Below are 6006 nucleotides of genomic sequence, written 5' to 3' on the forward strand. Positions count from 1 at the left end.
GACCCCCCTCTCCGTCTATTTGCATGCACACTCGAAGCTATATAAACAGCGGTAATAGCCTCATACGTTAAGTCACTATTTGTTAGTATAGCTATTTCAAGTCATTTCAGATATTTAGACTCAGTCTGTTCACTGTAGCATCAACCTATTGACTTGCCAGACGAGATGTTCATGCAGACCCGGTTGCTAAAACGATGGAAACAGACTTCAGCTCTAAACTGTGCTACCCTCCCATCTGACGGATGTTAATACACAAACGAAATCCATTTGGATGTTTTCTGTTACCAGAAGGCAGCGCTGACGTTCAAATGATCTAAGTCTTAGCATCTGGAAGACTGTGCAAGCATCTTTTTGGAACAGGTTTCAAGACATTACGTTCAACCGAAGCTGAGGAAGGACCAGAATGGGACATCAAATACAATAGTTTCCCTTCTAAATAAAACTGTCTGCTTCATTTGAAAGTACATAAATGGAAAGAAAAATAGCCTTGCCTTTTGCAACATCCAGCCCCGCCGGGTGACCCCGCTCCCTTCAAAACAAGGTCCCTACCGGGGCTGCTGTGTAGCACCTTCTGGCTCCAGGTTCTCATCTAGGACAGCCGGGGAAAGGGGTAGGGAGGAGCGGAGACCAGCTCAGCTTGGAGGTACTAGCCGGACCTGGCTTCTGTGGGGTTCTCTGGGCACAGTAACACGGTTGATAGGACATCTTTCGGGAGTACCATTTAGTCTTAATGAAGATCTGTGGGAAAAGTCGTGAGAGACAATAAATACGGTAGTCTGGATATCAGTAACTCTAGCAGGAAATAAAGGCGAACTTTAGTGTTAATGAAACAAAGACGAAGGAGCTCCTGGCGAGGTTGCCTCTACCATACAGGAGTGCTCCGTACCTCCTGGGTGCTCGTGAATACCTGTAGTGCGCTTTACACTTTCGATTATGTTTGCAAACGGAATTGTTTTGTCTTTCCAAGGCTTTCACAAACTTGGACACCAAACAGACCCATGTTCAATCACATACAAAGAATTTAAATTGTTCAGGAACCCAAGCGATTCTGTTGAGCCTTTCTTTCTCCCATCCCCCATCTCAGTGCGGGGGCTTAATCCGGTAATGAGTGTGTCAAGGAGCCTCCTCGTCCCTGCCCCACGGCGGCAGGATCCCCCCACCCCCCGCCCCCCGGAGACCCGTGGCGGGACCCCGGGCTCTGCCTGGAGTCGGCGGCTTCCCCGGCCTCTCTTCGGAAGGGCTCCGGCCCGGATGCCGCTCTGCTGCTTTGGCATCCCCAGACTGATCGCACAAAGACGCCGGAGCATCCCCCAGCGCACTGAAGGGGATGTGATCACGCCCGAGGGAGAACAGCCCGAGGCACCCGCAGCTGCCGGTGGGGAGCAGCGCCCGGTGCTCACAGCAACACAACACAGCACAGCACGATATACAACACAACGTCCCTCCCAGCCCCTCCCTCCCTCCCGAAATTCCTGGGCGTACCACAGTCATCTTGGACATCACAGCGCACACAAAAGCAACGTTAAATAAATCTGTGGAGTTTTAATGAGGGCATATGCTCGCTCTCTTAGTTTGTTTTAAAGTGAAATTCACCATATTATGAGATTATAACCCATGCTTGTACCTCAGAAGAAAGGGAAGGGGGGATCAATAATGCGGCATCCGAAACACACGTGCACATATGGTTCAGTTTGTGTTTTATTACAATTAAAATGCATTCACTGGGAGCCAGGATTAGGTACAGCAAACGCCCGTATTTCAACTGTGGAAGCCACAAAATGCTGATGGGCTTTGGTTTCACAGACTCTCTCGCAGGGTGGAAGAAGTGAGTATTCGCATATTAAAAAACATAAGTAGGTTGAAGCGCTTCTTTTTGGGCTGGTATTTCCCATTAACTTGCTCATACGGACACTGAAGGAGAAATAAAACAAGTCTTTACTGCATTGCTCAGTAATCAGTATGGAAAACCCAACCCTGCTTATGGTTAACAAGAATTGTTAATGATATATAAATCATTTGATCTATTGTGCCCTCCAGACTAAAAGGAAAATAATGGCAACCCCAAGCAAATGGTCTTAATTAGTGTCCAAAAAACCACTTCCTAAATGTAGCCTTCCAACTCATTCCAGTTTGACCATCCAGAGCAATCTTTTGTTCTTAAATTCCTTTATTTTGTGTAGCTGCAAAAATGCTGTGTACACCCAAGCTCCCAGAAGAGGTCCTTTAAGGGTACAGCACAGCGCCAGAAGCAGAAGAGGGGACGACATGGTCCCGGTCTCTCAGTGTCGCCTGTAAAAAGGTCTGGACCATCTGAAACTTTATTTCCCCAAAGCCTCGCCTCCTGCAAAGTCTCCTTAGAGAAATACCGAAGGGTATTTAATCAGGAAAACAAGTCTGTGCCACCACTCAGACAGCAACACAAGCTTAAAAAAGGAAAAACTAAAATGGACTCAGAACCAAGCCGTGCATTTTCGAGCTGTCTATCACACGCTTTCACCCACTCTTCCCACCGCTTTAAAGTGTGATCTCTAAGTTAAACACACTGTGGGTATACCCGTATATACCACATTTGATGTGGTACCCGAGTGAAGATTCCGGCGCCAAGGGGGAGTATCCAGAGCCTGGCCAGTGGACTGTTGTGGCCTTGAGCTCGGCTCCACGGAATTCAGGAAAACTGGGGCTCTTTGCTCCCATGGGAGGCCTCTTTCTTGGATATATGAAATACAAACTGCAATTTATCATTAGCCGCAGTACCAGATCCTGATGCTTCATGAAAATCACCCACCCCTTCCACCGAAACCCACACTACCGTCACCTTCCTATCCCACTATAAAACATAATTCCTGAAGTTTAAGCACAGTGCTGAAAAACTGAACTTCCTTGGAGTCAAAACCCGTCTTGGTCCTATATTTTACCTTTTTTTTGGGGGGGGGTAAACTTACTGGAAACAGACTTCTGGCATGCTGGTTCTCTTCCTAGACATGATGGACTTGCCAAAAGGAACAGAACTTCGCTAAAAGGACCTTCAATTAAATAACTCCTGTGCACTGCTCTTCATGCTATTTCCAAGAGATAATGCTAATGTGACATTCTGCAACATTTTATTTTAACTTTAAGAAAATCTGTCAGCTACCTTCCCTGGACTTCAAACCTCCTTGACTCGTTTAAAGTCACGGTGAAACACAGAAGATGGGTTGCCAACTCTTACTACCCCGGCATAAGTGATTTTACAAAGTCACAGAAACAACATGCAAGCTGGTGCCGAAAGGCAAAGGCTTCATACTCACAAGTCTGCATGCAGAGTCACCGCATTTGCCTCTCTGCAAATAGGCACTTTCGGAGAGAACTAAAGAACCAGTAAGTGGATCCACGGAGGTCTGCTGGCCAACCCTACAGCCAAAGAACCCCAGCTCTGAGGAGTCTTCAGCTCTTTGAGGTTTCATATTGCAAAACAGTTTGATATTATCCTTATAACTGCTACAATGAAACAGGCTTGCAACTGAAGGGGTTTATAAAGGAATCACTGTCTGTTATTCGCAAAGACTCAAAGAACAAATAGGTGTGGACAAGTTATGGAAGTGAGAGCCTACCGCATCTACAGCTACCGTTTTAACACGGCCACAGCCTTGTCGTACCCCACCGGTTCATTCAGAGACGCTGTAAGCGGTGCCGAGCCCTCCCTCGCTGCCGGTGCGGAGCGACAGTACCGGGCCGGCTCCCAGCACCAAGTTGAGAGGGGGCACGGTAGGACGCGGCATCGGCAGCTCCGTGGGACACCGCGGAACAACGGCACTCCATTCGCTTTGGACGCTTTCCCTCCCCTCTTCCTCCCCCCACCATTCCCTCTTCCCTTTCCAAAAATTATTTGACATCTTTTCCTGCTTTTCAGAGCTCCTTGATCGAAGGCGCCGGGGAGCAAAGGCAACTTCAGTTCCCGCCTGCTCTTCGGCTCACCCCGGCTCTCAGGGACCGGGTCACCGTTCTCTGCGCTCCGCAAAACAAGGCTGGACCCAGCCCCGCTCCAGCGGGCAGTGCTGCCGGACACCCCGAGGGTATCGAATGCTGGCCATGTTCGGGGGAAACGTGGCTCCCGTGGCTACGAAGCCGGGAAGTGCCGGTGAGGCTCTCGCCGCCGGGGCAGACGAGGGGTGGTCCCGCGTCTACCCCAGCGGTGACAGTCCCGCCGGCACTTCCCTGCAGCGCCGCCGGCGCCGTCCCTGTCCCCGACCTGTCTGTGGCTTCTCTGCCAGGGGCCGGTGGCTCTATTTAGGAATCTGGGTGCTTTTGGGGATGGGGGTGTCCAACGTGGCTGCGTTCCCCTGCGACTTGGAATGATGCGTATCTGCGGGAGGCGTCGCTACCAAGGACTGCCTGGCCGGGATATGCCAGAAATAACTGTCAGTGCAACCATAATTTGTGTCTTTGTGCCTATATATTTTGATATAACTTTAAATTGTACAGTTATATAGTTTCTCCTTCTCTAAATCGTTAATCTATTTCTTCTTCATGTCCAGTGCTGGTTTCCAGCACAATCTCAGGTTGCACAGAGAGTTTTCCAGCAGACATTCTCTTACCTTTCAGACCTCCTTCTCAAGTCTTCAGCCTCAGTACCCATTCCTAGCCATTTATGCCTGTGACAAAGCATTTACCATGTCCCTGACCCAGGCTTCTTGGTATTTATCCTACTAGATCAGTTTCACCACAGCCAGGTATCTCCAAAAGCTGAGAGCATCAACTGACAGGCTCATGAGCCTTGGTGAAACTGATGCCTTGCTGCTAGGCTGTTTCAGTCAGGCCCTTGTCCCCAGACCTGCTGTTAAGTCTTTTCTAGTTGCCCACATGGTTTTTGTCCTTTTCCTTAAGTCATGACCTCAAAGTGACCCAACTTCCTCTCTGATTCCTCACTCATTGTTGCCTGACTCAGGGTTGTGATCACCTCTTTATTCCTTTATTTTTTTTTTGCCTTCCCAAACATGATGATTCTCAGGGAACACAGCTGCTTATCAGATGTCCCTTTATTCCTCCTCCATGCTGAGTGCCAGTTGGCTGCCTCAGTTGAAATCTACCCTCTGTTCTCTCCCACTGAAGTCGAACCCTTGCTGGTTCTGTGTGTAAATCAGACATTTTCCTCTCCCACAAGTTCTAAGGCCAGCAGGGACTGCAGACAGTCTGTCAAAAACCGGAGAAAAGGCTTCTTGTCACTGGTTCCAGACCCAGTGTGGGAAGATCCCAGAACAGTCCAGAAGACAAATTGCAGATAAAGTCATCTGTTACCCTGAGTCTGAGCATTTCTACTGAAATGCAGTCCTCAGAGAACTTAACTGCATGCATCCAGCAGGTACAGCAGGATATACGGGTACATGCAAGTCACGTTCTTCTACAGTTTATGACTTGGCCAAATTAGGATACATTTCCATATTTTTTGGCAAAAATTGCATTCCCAGTGTAGAGACTTGCCAGCACACTATCTCCCTGCCAAATAAGTTGCTGCTCCAGAGCAGGGGACACAAGCTTTACCTAAAGTCATTGGAACTACTAATGCAAACACAATAAAATATTTTCTTTTTTTTTCATAGTTTTATCTACTTACATTAAAAAAAAAGGCTGTATTTTTCCTAAAATTGTCCAAAATATTTACCCTAAAGCAAAGAGGATTCTGGAAAATGGGAGCTTAATTTCTTAAAAATGGTACAGTTCTAAGGAGCTGAAAACAAGGGAGCTGTAGGGCAGCTTTCCAGATAGTGAGATACTGGCTCCACCTATGAATCTACAGAAAACATATTGTTAAGCAGTAGTGAATAGCTCTAAATAATTCTCTTTAGGGTTGACTAACTGCATCAAATTGGCTTCAAGAATTTAATTCATTTATAAATTCATGTAATGTTCTGTGTGGTGCTTTTCAGGATCCAAAGCATGCATGCAAACATTGTGCCTGATCTGGAAGCTTATTTTCTTTCCTAGGGCAGTCTTTGTTTGATGTATGCATCATTAGCCTAGTTCATAATT

Source organism: Melopsittacus undulatus, chromosome 6 (genome assembly GCF_012275295.1).
Source record: "Melopsittacus undulatus isolate bMelUnd1 chromosome 6, bMelUnd1.mat.Z, whole genome shotgun sequence".
Lineage (NCBI taxonomy): Eukaryota > Metazoa > Chordata > Aves > Psittaciformes > Psittaculidae > Melopsittacus > Melopsittacus undulatus.